This window comes from Panthera onca, chromosome F2 (assembly GCF_046562875.1).
Source record: "Panthera onca isolate mPanOnc1 chromosome F2, mPanOnc1 haplotype 2, whole genome shotgun sequence".
In the NCBI taxonomy this organism is placed as follows: Eukaryota; Metazoa; Chordata; class Mammalia; order Carnivora; family Felidae; genus Panthera; species Panthera onca.
In genome coordinates, this window is record NC_138356.1 from 6,075,360 (window position 1) to 6,091,686 (window position 16,327).

Consider the following 16,327-nt stretch of genomic DNA (forward strand, 5'->3'; position numbering starts at 1 on the left):
CAGATTCCATCAATTAAAAAATGGGGAAAGGGAAGAAAAGGTAAAATGACATCTCTTAGAAACTATTAAAATGGATGAACTGCTTGCTTCCCACAACCCGGAACAGGATTTCTCTTTTGACAAATACCTTCTGGCATCAGGAGTAGTTTGTATTCACAGCAGATGCCTCAAGTGCGGCGGTCCTTGACCAGATGGCCCACTGCACCACGGCCTGGGGAGTCAGCTCAACCTGTTTTTGTGAAGAAAGCATCTCTTTTCTTTAACAAAGACTGGGTGATCAGCAGAGGTGTCCCGAGTGTTTTTTGTAATTCCAGTATAGTTAACATACAGTATTATATTGGTTTCCGGTGTGCAATATAATGATTCAATTCTGTACATTGCTCAGTGCTCATCATGGTAAGTGTCCTCTTAATCCCCTTCATCTCTCCCCCACCCCCCCAACCCGCCACCTCCCCTCTGGCAACCAACAGTTTGTTCTCTATAGTTCAGAGTCTGTTTTTTTGTTCACCTCTTTTTTTCTTTGTTTTGTTTCTTAAATTCTACATATGAGTGAAATCATATTTTTTTTCTTTCCCTGACTTATTTCACTTAGCATCATACCTTCCAGATCTATCCATGTTGTTGCAAATGGTAAGATTTCATTCTTTCTTATGGCTGAGTAATGTTCTATTATATATGTGTACATACATACACATGTAAACCACTGTTTCTTTATCCATCCATCTATGGATGGACACTTGGGTTGGTTTCATATCTCGGCTATTGTAAATAATGCTGCAATAAACATAAGGGTACATATGTCTTTATAGCTAAGCTTAAAATCAGGAAGTGTGATGCATCCCATTTTTCCCCCCTTGGGATTACTGTGGCTATTTGGGGTCTTTTGTGGTTCCGTTTAAATCGTAGGATTGTTTTTTCTACTATAAAAAATGGTGTTAGATCCTGATGGGCATTGAATCTCTAGATGGCTTTGGGTACTATTGATATCTTAACTACATTAATTCTTCCAATCCATGAATATGGAATACCTTTCCATTTTTTGTACCTTCTTTGATTTCTTTCATCATTGTCCTGGGGTTTTCAGAGGAGAGATCTTTCACTTGCCTGCTTAAGATTATTCCTAAATATTATATTGTTTTTGATGCTATTGTAATGGGATTGTTTTCTTTATTTCTTTTTCAGATAATTGAGTGTTAGTATATACAAATGCTACTGAATTTAATCTGTTAACTTCATATCCTTCCACTTTGTTGCATTTGTTGATTAGGCCTAACAGTTTTTGGTGAAATCTTTAGGATTTTCTACACATAAAATCATGCAGGTACAAACAGGACAACTTAACTTCTTCCTTTCGAATTCTGATTCCTGTATTTCTTTTTCTTACTTGATTTCTCTGGCAAGGACTTCCAGCACTTTGTTGAAGAGTAGTCATGAGTGTGGGCACTCTTGTCTTGTTTCTGATCTTACAGGAAAAGCTTTCAACCTTTCATCATTGAGTATGATGTTAGCTGTGGGCTTATCGTATACGGCCTTCATTATTTTTAGGTACCTTTCTTCTACACCTAATTCATTAGGAGTTTTTATCATGAACAGATCTTGAATTTTGGCAGATACTTTTTTATGTGTCTACTGAGATGATCATATGATTTTTTTCTTTCATTCCATTAATATGATGTAACACATTGATTGGTTTGCATATGTTGAGGCATCCTTGCACCCCAGGTATCAATCCCACTTGATCATGGTAAAAATCCTTTTAATGTGCTGCCGAATTAGGTTCATTACTATTTGCTGAGAACTTTGTCATCTGCATTCACCAGGAATATTGGTCTGTAGTTTTCTTTTCTGGTAGTGTCCTTTTCTGGCTTTGGTGTCACGCTAATGCTGGTGGCATAAAATGCATTTGGGAGAATTCCATATTCTTCAACTTTTTCGGAAGAGTATGAGGGAAGTTGGTGTTCATCTTTAAATATTTAGTAAAATTCACTAGTGAAGCAATTTCGTCCTGGGCTTTTCTTCATTGGGAGATCTTAAATTACTGATTGAATCTCCTTACCTAGTCTATTCGGGTTTTTTTTTTTTTAAGAGAGAGAGAGATAGAGAGAGAGAGGTTCCATGCTCCGAGCAGAGCCCAACTCAGGGTTCGATCCCACCACTTCTAGGATCATGACCTGAGCCCAAATCAAGAGGTAGACATTCAACTGACTGAGCCAACCCAGGCCACCCAGTCTGTTCAGACTTGCTATTTCTTCCTCATTCCTTTCTTCATAGTTTGCATGTTTCTAAGAATTTTCTCATTTCTTCTAGATTTTCCAGTTTGGTGCCAGATAGTTATTCATAGTAGCCTCTTGTTACCCTTTCAATTGATGTAGTTTCGTGTGTGATGTTCTCTTTTTCATTTATAATTTTGTTTATTTGGGTCCTGTCTCTTTTTCCTTGGCTAGTATAGCTACAAGTTTGTCAATTTTGTTTATCTTTCAAAAATCCAGCTTTTGGTTAATCTTCTCTATTGTTTTCCTGTCTTCTATTCTTTTACTTCTGCTCTAATCTTTATTAGATTACTTTGCTAACTTTGGGTCTTGGTATGTTCTTCTTGTCTAGTTCCTTAAGGTATAAAGTTAGGTTGTTTATTTGGTATCTTTCTTGCTTCTTAATGTAGGCATTTATTGCTATGAACTTCCCTCCTAGAACTGCTTTTGCTGTGTCTCATAAGTTTTGGCATGTTGTGTTTCCATTTTTGTTGGTCTGGAGATGCTTTTTTATTTTCTCTTTAATGTCTTCTTTGATCCATAGGTTGTTGGGAAGAGTGTTGTTTAATTTTAATGTAACTGTAATTTTTCCAGTTTCCCTTTTGCTATTCACTTCTCGTTTCTTACCATGGTGGCTAGAGAGGATACTTGGTATGAATTCAATAGCCTTGAATTTGCTAAGACTTGTTTTTTTGGCCTGGCATATGGTCTGTCCTAGAAAATGTTCTTTGTGTACTTGAAAAGAACGTATATTCTATTGTTGTTGGATAGAATGTTCTGTATTCTGGTGAGGCCCATTTGGTCTGTATTGTTCAAATGTACTGTTTCCTCGTTGATTCTCTTTCTGGATGATCTATCTATTGTTGAGGGTGGGGTAGTAAAATCCCTATTATAGTATTGCTGTTTATGTCTCCTTTTAGCTCTGCTAGTTTTTGCTTAAATGTTTAGGTGCTCTGCTGTTGGGTCCCTGCATATTTATAATTGATATCTTCTCTATAGGTTGACAACTTTATCATTGAATAATTATCTTCTTTGTCTCCTTTTGCAACTTTTAATGAATTTATTTTTAAGTTTTTATGTACTTAATTTGAGAGAGCATGTGCATGTGCATGAACAGGGGTGGGGCAGAGGGAGAGTGAGAGAGAGAGAGAGAGAGAGAGAGAGAGAGAGAGAGAGAGAATCTCAAGCAGGTTCTGCACTGACAGCGTGCAGTCAAGAACCATGAGATCATGACAAGCCAAAACCAAGAGTCAGACACTGAAATGACCCAGCCATCTGGTAACTCCTTGCTACTTTTAATTTAAAGTCTATTTTGTCTGATGTAAGTATAGCCATGCTTTTGCTGTTGTTTTTGTTTGTTACCATTTGCTTGAAACATTTTTTTTTCCATCTTTTCACTCTCAGTCTCTCTGTGCCTGTAAGGCTAAGTGAATCTCTTGTAGGCAGCATTATCATTGGATCTTGAGTTTTTTATTCATTCAGCCATTCTGTGTCTTTTGAGCGATAAATTTAATCTGTTTACATTTTAAGTAATTATTGCTAAGTAAAGACGATTGCCGTTGTGTTCATTGTTTTCTGGTTGTTTTGTAGATCCATTGCCCCTTGTTTCTTATCCTGCTGTCTTCATTTTTGTGTATTGATGTCTTTTGGAATCAGTATGGTTTGACTTCTTCATCATGTTCTTTTGTCCAATTACTACCGATTTTTCCCTTGTGGTTACCATGAGGCTTATACAAATATTCTCACATTATAGCACTCTGTTTAAATCAATAACAACTTCAAAGGCATTCTTACGCTTTTCATGTTTCCTTCTCCTCCCCCTCACATTTTAGGTTATTGATGTTTCAATTTACTTATATTTTATATTGTGTAATTAATAACAGGTTTTTGCAGTCATGATTGGTTTTAGTACTTGTTTTAAACTTTTAAACTAGAGTTGTAAGTGAATTATGTGCCAAATCTAACGTTGACTGTATATTTGCCATTACCAGTGAGTTTTACACTGCTTTCTTATGTTTTAATGATGTCAATTAGCATCCTTTTATTTCTGCTCAAGGGACTCTTTAGAATATCTTGTAAGGCATGTCTAGTGGCAATAAATTCCCTCAGCTTTTGTTGTTGTTGTTTTTTGTTCAGGAAGAGTTATCCCTCTTTCATTTCTGAAGGATGGTTTTGCTAAGTATAGAGTTCTTGGTTGACAGTTTTTTCTTTCAATATTTTATAGATCTCATCCCATACCATTCTGAAATCTTTCTGTTGCAAAATTCACTGATAGTCTCATGTGAGTTCCCTTGCATATCTTTTGCTACTTTCAAAGTTCTCTCTTTGTATTTTGAAAATTATAACATACCTCGGTGTAGCCCTATTCAGATTTAACCCATTTGGGATCCTTTGGGCCTCTTGGATCTGGCTATCTATTTCTCTCCTCAGGTTTGAGACGTTTTCAGCCATAATTGCTTTTTTTTTTTTAGTTTATTTATTTATTTTGAGAGAGAGAGAAAGGCAGAGAGAGAAAATCCCAAGTGGGTTCTTCACTGGCAGCACAGAGCCCCATGCGGGGCTCAAACACCCAAACTGTGAGATCATGAGACTGTGAGACCTGATCTGAAGTTGGATGCTTAACTGACTGAGCTACCCAGGCGCTCCAGCCATTATTGCTTTCAATATACTTTCTGTCCCTTTTTCTTTCTCTTCTCCTTCTGGAATTTCCAATATGAATATTGTTTCTTTTCATTGTGTCCCACAAGTCCAGTGGGCTTTCTTCACTCTTTTTCATTCTTTTTTTTTTTTTTTTTTTTTTTTTTTGCTCCTCTGACTGGCTAATTTCCAGTGTCCTATCTTCCAGGTCATTGATTCTTTGTTCTGCATAACAGAGTCTGCTTTGAAACTGTCTACTGAGTTCTTCAGTTTAGTTATTGTGTTTTTCGGATCTAGGATTTTTGTTTGTATTTTTTTTTAACTTTTTTAATGTTTATTTATTTTTGAGAGAGACAGAGACAGAATGTGAGTGGGTTAGGGGCAAAGAGAGAGGGAGACACAGAAGCAGAAGCAGGCTCCAGGGTCTGAGCTGTTAGCACAGAGCCCGATGCGGGGCTCGGACTCACAAACCGTGAGATCATGACCTGAGGCGAAGTCGGACGCTCAACCGACTGAGCCACCCAGGCGCCCCTGTTTGTATTTTTTTGATGGTTTCTACTTCTTGGTTGAAATTCTTGTGTTGTTGTTTTCTTTTTTCCATGCATTATGTTCCTAATTTTATTTAATTGTTCCTCTGTGTGTTCTTTTAGTTCACCAAATTTCTTTAATGGAACTATCCTGAGTTCTTTGAAAGTACACAAATCTCTATTTCTTTAGAGTTAGTTATTAGAACTGTGTGTGTGTGTGTGTGTGTGTGTGTGTGTGTGGTGTGATATTTACCTAATTTTTTGTTATCCTTGATTTCTTACATTGGTATCTGCATATTACAGAAAGTGGTCCCCTCTTTTAGACTTTGCAGTTTTGTTTTGGTAGAGGCAGTTTTTTTAAAGTTTATTTATTTATTTTAAGGGGGGGGGAATGAGTGAAGGAGGGGCAGAGAGAGAGAGAGAGGGACAGAGGATCCAAAGCAGGCTCCATGCCAACAGCAGAGAACCCAATGCGAGGCTTGAACTCATGAACCACGAGATCATGACCTAAGCTAAAGTTGGACACTTAATCAACTGAGCCATTCAGGTGCCCCCGGTAGAGGCAGTTTTCACCAGTCAGCCCAGTTTGGGTTTCTGGATGTGTCTGGTGGCAACATCTTTGGGCAAGAAAGCCTGCTATCAAGGTCTATTTTTAGGCAAGGCAACTGTTCAAGCTCTGAAGTTGGGGGTGAGGGTTGTGCCACTGGCTGAGAACTGCTGGGTACAACTGCTGACCTGGTTCCCTGCCCAAGTGAGGCTGTCGGAGGGGCTCCATGGTGGCATGGATTCTCTGATCAGGCTCTATCCAGCCGGGACTTGGTCCTACACTCAGCAGTAAGTGGGGCTATGAATTAGCTTCCCTTCCCTAGCAGGGCAGTGGGATGGGACCCAGGACCTGCACAGCTTGTTGTCTGGGGACCCACATCACAAGCAAGAGCTTGCCCTGAATATCCCAGTCAGGGAAACCCACTGGGTGTGCCCATCCTACTTGTGACATGGGTCAGCTTGACTAAAGACCACAAAGAGCCTTAGTGGCTCTGGAGCTGCTTTTCTCGCTGCATTTGGGCAGAGAACTAATTTGTAGCCCCACTTGTTGCTGAATACAGTGTCAGCCTGCCCAACCAGGGGACCTTATCAGGGGACACAGGAAACTGAGTGCCCGGCCCCCACCCCCCCCACAGAGCTGTTTACAGGTGGCACCAGAATGGAGAGCACAGCCCATAGCTTTCCTTTTCTGCAGGGCGAACCTGGTAGGTTTACCTGACCAGGATACTCAGTGCACCCTTGCTTGTGATGTGGGTGACCTCTCAGATGGAATGTTGCTGGGCTATTTACAGAAGCTTCCAGGCGTTCTTGCCAGCCCTTCCTATTAGATGGGGCTGAGGGCCACACTCCACAGCAGGTAGGGCTATACCTCAGCTCTCCTGCTTGGACATGGGAAGATCAAGCCCTAGGACCACCAAAACTCCTTCTCTAAAGACCCAAATCAGGCAGACCTGTATCCCATTGAGTTCCCCGGGGCAGACCACACCACTAACTTGGCCCCGTAGATGAGCAAAGCCGCTGGTTGGGACTACTGCTTGGGCTCTGCAAGTATGAACTTCCTCTGCCAAGATCTGAGTGCTGGTGGTTGTGAGCCCCTCCCCCTTCTCAGACACAGTCTGACTCTTAATTGTTGACCCTGCAGATTCCCTGGAGATCCCAGGGGAGCAAAACCAGAGCAGAGGCCCCACAAAGCAGTTCACAATGCTGATTGTTCCCTCTGGTTTCTCTTTTCTTACTGGGGGAGCCATAGACTTGGGGCAGACTCTCTGGGTGGCCCTGCGCTGGCTGGGGGCGGGGCAATGCAGTCAGCGTGTGAGCCGCTTCTCTTCCCTTCCAGTGTGGTCTGTCGTGGCCTCTGTGGTGCAGGGGCTGCCACAGCCTCCCCTCCATGTGCTAGAATTCTCTCAGCGCTGTCTTATCCAGGAATAGTTACTAGTTCTTCTCCTGAGGAGGTGTGAAGTCACAAATGATCTATGGTGACATCGTTCCCCGAAGCAACAGATTTGATGAAATTTTGGTGAATCTTCTGATTGATCTAGAAGAACTCAGTACGAAATGAGTTACTTGGGAAAAAGTGTATAAAAGTAGATATGTCATCTAAAATGCCATAAAATGGCTGGAAATGAAATAATAAATTCAAGAACAGCAAAATACTAAGTATCTCTAATAACAAACATCCTGCTCTTTGGAGATACCTACATGCAGTATCTTGTCAAAGATGCCTTTGACAAACATGCCTTTCTTGTCAAAGAAAGGCAAGCCACTTGAAGCAGAAATGCATCTCTACAATAATTCTGTGTCCCCCCCCCCCCCCCCCCACATTCCTGGGCAAGGCTGGCCTAGGCAGCTTTATTCTGATACTCCCAGGCTGCCTTTGAGAACTTTTTAAAAAAAAAAATTTTTTTTTAATGTTTATTTATTTTTGAGAGAGAGAGAGACAGAGACAGAGTGCAAGCAGGGGAGGGGCAGAGAGAGGGAGACACAGAATCCAAAGCAGGCTCCAGGCTCTGAGCCATCAGCACAGACCCTGATGCAGGGCTCAGATTACGAACCACGAGATCATGACCTGAGCCGAAGTCAGATGGTCAACCGACTGAGCCACCCAGGGTGCCCCTGCCTTTGAGACTTTTAAATCAGGTTCTGTGGGTGCTGCAGGTGGCAGTGTCTCTAAAGCCCCCTGACTGGATCCCACAATGAGACATGTGGAACAGAGCTACTCAGCCGACGTCTCTGTGGAGAAGGAGATCTTGTCATCGTATGTCGCTGAGCTGTGTGGCATTATTGTGGTAAAACTGAGATGCTGGACAAGGTTTTTTTTTTTTTTATCATTTACTTTTGAGAAAGACGGACAGAGTGGGAGCAGGGGAAGGGCAGAGAGAGAGAGAGAGAGAGAGAGAGAGAGAGAGAGCTGTCAGTGCAGAGCCCAATGTGGGGCTCAAACTCATGAAGTTGTGAGACCATGACCTGAGCCGAAATCAAGAGTTAGATGCTTAACTAACTGAGCCACTCAGGTTCCCCTTACATATCATTGCATAAATGATCTGGGGGCTGCCTTGAACTGATCTTTTTTCAGAAGTTTTTGCTTTTTCTTGCCCAATCACTATTTAAATTCTATTTTATAATACTGCAGAAGAATCATTTCAGTAACTAGTCATAGTGCCTAAAATATCAAAATATTGACTGTTTAGGCTTCCCAGAGCAGAGGGCTCTCTTGATCATAGGGATTAAAAAAACACTCACATGAGAACTATTCCTTTGGCCCACTGGAGTGCTTCAAAGGTCTATTTGCCTCTGCTATTGATATATTGAAGTAGAAATAACCCTCAAAATATCATTCTCTTTGTGAATAGTAGTTTATGCTCAGTAAGTAAAAATGAAAACTGGTTTGATTAACTTTATTTGTTATTCTCAGTAGGAAGGGCCGCACTGATAAAATAAACTTGCAGGAGCTTAGGTTTTCCTCTCTAGTTGTTTAAGGTATTTGTGAAAAGTGGGCTTGCCTGCCACCTTAAGGATGGTTCATGCAGAAAAAAAAAAAAATCACAGCTTATTTTAAAAAAAAAATTGCAGCTTTTTTTTTTTTAACAGGAGAATGTATTCATCAGAAAACTTCAGAAAAAATGAGTTTTTTCACTTGTTGGGTTCCTCTCTTTCTAACGGATTTCTTAATTATTGTTTTTAGTGGCATCATATTCTACAGACAGTGAAAAGGCAATAGCTTCTACCCTTTCTCTATTGTTGTTTCTTTACTATTCTTATTTCAAATATTTTTTCCTTATTATCACCGTGGGCATCGTCTTCATGCATACGTCTTAATATTTGGAAAGATCATTTCCTTACAGTATGGCTGGAAGGAGAATCACGCCCTTAACTTTTTCACATCTAAGGTCTACGGCCCTCCACCCTCCCTTCTCCTTCCTGCCACATGAAGGGGGTGTCTCCTCCCATCAGGCACCATCCCCTGCATCACGTGTGCTCTTGAGTCTTTTCTTTTCTCACCTTCTCAGCTCTTCCTTTTGGCTATCTCCAGTCTCTTCTGACTTACCTACATCTACCTTCTACTACAGGATGCTTATCGGCATTCAAAGGCTCTAGTAACTTCAACATCTTAAAACATTTTTTCCTTCAAGTTTTCTCTGTGGATGAATGCCAGCTGATGGAGGTAGCAGGAACGACAGAATTAGAAACATCGCCAGTTTGCGGTTAGCCCATCAACCACTTTGTAATAATTGATTCAGGCGAGGTTTGTCAACGAATGCCAAAAACCGTTGGGTGAAAGATTTATTGAGAACAAGAATATTTGCATAGTGCCGAAATAGCACTCCAGAGATTACTTGCTACGTGTCGGGGGAAAAGGGGTACCTTTCTAAAGGAGAAATCTCGTTGGATTTTCAGGTAACCAATTTAGCATGACATTGAGGGCTGTCTGATACCATGGACTGTAATGTCCATATTCACAGACATATTCCAGGTGCTGTAATGGATACAGCATAACAAGCATTTGCCTAACTCCTGGTTGACAGAGAAAAACCAGGGATAGGGAACAGGAAAAAGAGAACCGTGAGGTTCCAGAAGATGTCAATTATATGCAGCTGTACGTCTCACTTCTCCCTAACGTGTGACTCAGATGTCTCAAAAACAATCTTCTGTGTGACAAGCCCCCTAAACAGACCGCTTGTTCCCCAATCCAGCCCCATTCTACACCTGTGTGCTCCTGCTCTTCCCGAATCCATCTGTGGCTCTATCTGGACATTTGTTTCCATTTTCTTGCCCTTTTTCTGCCTCTATCATCAGTTTATCAGCAGGGGCTTTTGATGCTGTCTTTAAACTAGATCTCGAATGAGTGCTCGGCACTCTTTTCTCTGTCCTTGGTTCTGTCCCTCTCTCTCCCTCCTCACTGAAGTCACCCTAGCACAACCCACTGCCATTTCTTGCCAACACTCTTGAGACAATCTTGCAACGGATACCCTGACTTCCATTCTCGCTTCTGTCCCATCCGCCCTCCAGATAGCAGCCAGAGTGATCCCGTTCAAATATAAAGTTTCATTCGCTGCCCTGGATATGTCTCTGAAATCACAGTTTGAGTGAAATCCCAATTCTTTACGATGCTCTAGAAGGAACTGCATGATTCCACGCTCCTTCATGACGTGGCCGCTTTTTACCGCCGTCACCACACTGCAGCAGCTGGGGCCTGCCTGCACCGTGACCGTGCCCAGCCCCTGCCCACTGCACCTGCTCTCTGCCGTCTGCTTTGCCTGGGATGTTTCCTCAGCTCTCGTGTGGGAGGACAGAAACCTTCCCAAGAGCAGAAGGGCAAAGATCACTTGATCTTGATTTTCGGTACAAATATAGACCGTGAAATGGGGGGCCTCATAACCCTTCTGACTTTTTGGGTTTGGCCAATTTTTTTCTTGTCCTCGAAGTCAACCTAAATTTTATCTCCTTACAAGGAAGATCCTGCCATACGACCAGCTGCTCTTCTGCATTTTGACTCCTTGTTTGTTTCAATTACAATTTCTCGGTGTTTTGTCTCTTCATTTACTCAACCTTTGGCCTGTCCTTCCCGCAGGAATGCGAGCCCTCGGAGAGCACTGGAGGAGGCTTCCTGGATTACCCCTTGATCCTGACGTCTAAAACGATCTGGTGTGCAGGGCTGTTAAATTAACTAAACAAAGAGACCTTTGGAGTGCGGTGGTTCTAGCGCCTTTCGAGTCTGTGTGAGCAAACCGAAAATTAAGCCTGGGGTTGGCTCACGGTTGAGAGGTCGAAACAGTCACCAACAGCCAAACAGGCTTTCCCAAATGCAGGAACTGCTTACATTCTACCCAAATGATTTCCTTTCTTTGCTCCCACCTCTTCTCCATGAAAGTGTTTCCTCTGCCTCCTCCTGGTGGAGTGATCCAGATCACTTCCAGGTTGGTGCTGCCCGGTTTAAGTAGATTCGTTTCTCACATTAACTCTGAAACTTTTTAATATGGTTTATCTTTCGACAATAGGTCCTCAATGAATGCTTTTGAGTAGAGGGATAAATGACTCTCTTTAAACCCAGACACCGAGGTTTAAGGCAGCTTCGCTGCATGTTTTTTCACTTATCACCGGAGTTTAAAGTTTGGGTACATTTTCTTTGAAATTTAAAAAAAATTCCTGAAAATGATTTAAATCCAGGGAGCTGATTAAAGGGTGGTTTTGACTGCAGCCACCAGATGGAGCAGTGAGACAATTTTTGTTAGAAAAAATACTCACGATTATTAATTATTCAAGTCTGCTGGATCTTTTGTGTAAATACACCCGGTTCCCTTCAGAACAATTTTCTCATGATTATGTAACTATGTCTGATTTATTAAAGCCAAAACTGCAAGGTTCAATTAAACCCACCAAATTTAAAACACTGATATAATCCTAAAATAATTCTGGCCTGTAACAATTCCAACAATTATGTTCATCTTCTGTATTATTTTGAGTTTGACATATGTTTGGAAATATATTGTTGTGAGGAAACTTAAATTGTTAATCCAACAGTGACATCTACATGATTAACACATCAGGATTTTAATTTATCAGTAGCTTTACTTGGATGTTATTTATTTTTTTTTATTTTTTTAATGTTTATTTATTTTTGAGAGAGAGACAGAGCCTGAGTGGGAAAGGGGCAGAGAGAGAGGGAGACACAGAACCCAAAGCAGGCTCCAGGCTCCGAGCTGTCAGCACAGAGCCCGATGCGGGGCTTGAACTCATGAACCATGAAATCATGACCTGAGCCGAAGTTGGCCGCTTAACCGACTGAGCCACCCAGGCGCCCCGGATGTTATTTTTATATAATCTCAAATACTTGGATTTCTCCAGATACAATCAATTTAAACATAACCTCCTTTTAATTCTGTTATGTGAATGTTGATAAATTAGCCTTTTAGACATGCATGACTCCTTTTTTTGGACGGGAATGTTTCTTATAAGTCTGGAGGCCAGCAGTTCAGAGTTGATGTGATGGCTCTGTGATGAAGGTTCCAGGTCCTTTAAACTCCTTCTTACACTGTCTTGCCACTTCATCATCTCAAGAAGGCTGCCCCAACTCCAGCCTATTTCCTACGTTCCCTTCAGGGAGAAAGAAAAGAAACAAAGGATGAGGTCATACTCTTATAGAAAAAGCCACAATTTCCCTGGAGATGTCCAGTGGATTTGCACACACATCCGGGACCATTTCCCATGGTACCCTGAGCTGCAAGGAAGCCTGGCAAAGTGCATGCTTTAGCTGTGCACATCTTTACCTGGAATACAATCAGTGCTGTGAGAAAGAAAGAGGGAAGTGATGTGAGGGGGCAGCTATAAGCCTCTGCCATGTTCGTATACGACTGAGCACCATACTAGACATTAGGGACACAGAGGCGGCCACGACTGGCTCTTGGCTTCTGGTATGCTCTCACGGAATCCACGAAACCATCAAGATACAGTAAACGGCACCACGCAACCAGTAATTCGTGTGTATATTGTCCTGGCCTAGGAGTTTGACAAGCGTCCTTCTTTTTTTCCCAGATGACATCCCTGTGCAGATAGTTTGGCCACACCTGTTTTAGAAAGGATACAACTGAGGCTTAAAAACTCAGGATACTTGAGCCAAGGTTACATAGGTGGTAAGACCCTCGGGCCATTTGCCTTTAGATTGGCACAATTGATATTCAGGGGCTGCCCCAAGCGAGCCCTCAGTCCCACCTGGAGATCCACTTGTGTGATCCCAGTCACCCCCCTTCAGTTGGCTTCAGGGGATTTTCTACACCTTTACTCTTCTCTTACTCAAGGAGCATCTACTAAGTCCTTACTCTGTGCTGGGCGCCGTGCTGACAGCATTTCCGCTATCTGGGATCACATTCAGAGCTGAGCAGATGACTACATTTTTAAATTGATAATCACCATCCAAAAAGGGCCCTGCGAAAGGAGTCCAGCTCTAGTCCCACAAACAAACAAACACACCCTGAACTAACCGCTCACCCCTTTCCACTTGCAACAGATGGTCTTTCCACTGATCGTCGTTAAAGGAGGGCAGGGTAAGTGGGGGTTCTTTCTTACTCTTCCACACGCCCCCTGCCCTCCAGCTTTGGCGCAATTGTAGATACCATTTCGTTCCCCTGAAGCTGAAGCTGGTGCCCGTGCTGTGGTCCCATCTCCCTCATGAAATACTCCCATCCGTTAGTCTCACCCCTGCCTCGTGACTCGCTGCTGGTTCTCTCTCTTCACAGTCTAGGCACGCTCGAGTTTTCACTGTCTTTGAGCCGGACCGTAGGGGGAGGCAAATGTGGGTGTGGATTCACTGATTCAGTCAACGGATGCGATGGAATATATACTGTGTTGCAGGTTTTCTTCTGGGTACTGGGTACTGGGTACTGGGACTCAGTGCGCACGGAACTTCCTTTCTAGATGAGAGACGTATACGGAAGACAAGCAAAGAAGAAATGAATAGCAAGACAATTTCTGGTGAATGTCACCAGGAAAGTATAAGCAGATGATGTGATTTTTGTGCACATGCGTGCCTACTGTGTGTATGTTGGTAGGTGGGTGTCTGAGCAGACAAGGATGCTCGTATATGTATCTTGTACTTTTACTTTGGACCTGGGAGTGTCTGGGTTTGTCGTTGGTTTGACTTTTGCTCCTGATTGGACATCCAGCTATGTTTTCTTCATAAGGGCGGAGTGCCCCGGACACATTCCTTAGCAGGGAAGAGAGAGAATCTGAAAGTCATGCAGTGGGTTTCTCTGGCCAGGGCAGAGAAGGACCTGGGTCTCTGACAAGTGAGAGAGGCACTCTCCTCCGTCAGAAATGCACCCACGGAAGGCAGGTTACCTTGCGTGACTCCCGGTAGCGTCCTGGTTTGTTTCCCTCCTCTGCCTCTCGTGATGCAGATCAAGCCGCAGATTCTGTTCCGTCAAAAAAGAGAGTCAATTGGTAGGCGCCTGGGTGGCTCAGTTGGTTAGGCGTCTGACTCTTGGTTTTGGCTCAGGTCATGATGTCACGGTTTGTGAATTCAAGCCCCACGTGAGGCTCTTCACTGACAGAGTGGAGAATTGGAATTCTCTCTCCTTCTCTCTCTTCCCCTCTCCCACTTTCACTGTCTCTATAAATAGATAGATGATAGATAGGATAGACAGACAGATAGATAGATGATAGATAGACAGATAGATGGATGATAGATAGATAGATAGATAGATGATAGATGGATGATAGACAGATAGATAAGAGAGTCAACGGGACCTGGAGGTAGCCAGCAGCAGAAGAGGGGTGGCCACTGTTCCCTGCCCTCCATTTCCTCCCTAGCAAATGCTGTGTGAGATTAGTATGTGTCTTCAGCGTTCACACTGTCCGATTCCGAATCTAGAAACTGTCACCACGTGTAATCAAGCTGTCTCCATCTAGGTCCCTGTTAAGCTGTGTATCTTTGCCATTTGTCATGTCGCTTTATGAATCATGTCCTCCGTTTCCTCGTGAGTCACGGGTCCTGTTCCTGTCTAAATACCTGCAGGTTCTGTTTATGGAGACTTGCAGTCTCTCTGGAGTTTTACTGAAGGGAAAAAGGAGACCTTTTATCCTCTTGGCAACCCCTGTGCAATTCCTGGATTGTCAGATCTTTTTCTTTTTTTAAGCAACAAAGGCGGCAGAGTGGATATCTTGTCCAGTCCTGCTTTCATGCCTGGAGGCTTTTTGATGAGCTAGCTTTTCCTGTATTGGTGCACAGGCCATGAGCGAGCCAAGAAAGGGCTTCCGGCCAGAGCCGGCCGGGGGAGGTTGTGGGGAACCGGCTGAGAGAGATCTTTCACCCGTTGCTGACACATGTCACCTGTCAGGGTCGGGGAGGTCTCGTAGGACCCCAAGCCATCCCGCTGAGACTGTGCCTTCTGGTCAGAAGGCACCTAATTTCCACATTTTGCTGAAGTTCCCCACGTCTTCACACACATCACCTCTCTTCCCTCCAGGTCATTTAATTTATTAATAAGAACTATTTTAAAGTTCCTATCTTGACAGCCCGGACATCTGGGCTGATTGCTGGGGCTGCTGGTCCACTGACTGCTTCGTCTCCTGTCCACGGGTCTTACTTTTCCTTGTTCTCGCGGTGTCTGTTGTAATTTGTAAAGGAATATCAGATGTCGTTTTATATATATACAAAAAGTACAATTTGCCCCCGGAAATAGGCATGTCCCCTGCCTGGCAGTCATTAATATGAGGGTCGGCATCACCCCGGTCTGTAACTGGGCCGGGCTGGGATCCGTGGGAGCTTTGTCCCCTTCGGTGTGCCACAGCCTTCCAGTTTCCCTGGCCCCCGGGGACTTTGGTACCAAGTGTGGAGCCTGCTCGCTGGAGGCTGTTTCTCAGGTCTCAGCATGACCCAGGCCAGCTCCCCTCTACTGCACCCTGTGACTCCCCAGTGACAGACTACTGAGGGGGGCGCTCAGGGCAGTGCTCAGAGTAGTGCTGGGGCTTTCTTGGGTCTCTTCTTCCCGCTCACCTGTAGGCCGGCCTGTGCGGCTGGGCCCCAGGGGTGGGTCTGGTTCAGCCTTCTGGCTTTCCTCCTGTGGCCGCCACCCTCTGACTGGTGCGGGAGGGGCGTCTGGGGCGGGGCCGTCCTCTGCTCCTCCCTTCCCCTGCCCAACAGCAGCACACTTCCCCTTCGTGGCAGTAGGGGACACTGGGTCCTCCCTGGGGCCGGCCCCAGACAGGGATTTGTCCCACTGGGCCCAGGGGACTGGGGGCCGTCCCTTGGGTACAGGTGTTGGAAGTGTTTCTTGCCCGTCAGCAGCAGTAGCTGGCGTCTGTTTCCACTCTTCTCCCAGAGCCACGTCCCTAAGCCTGTCATTTGGATGGGTGTTTTTTTTTTTCCTGGAAGAC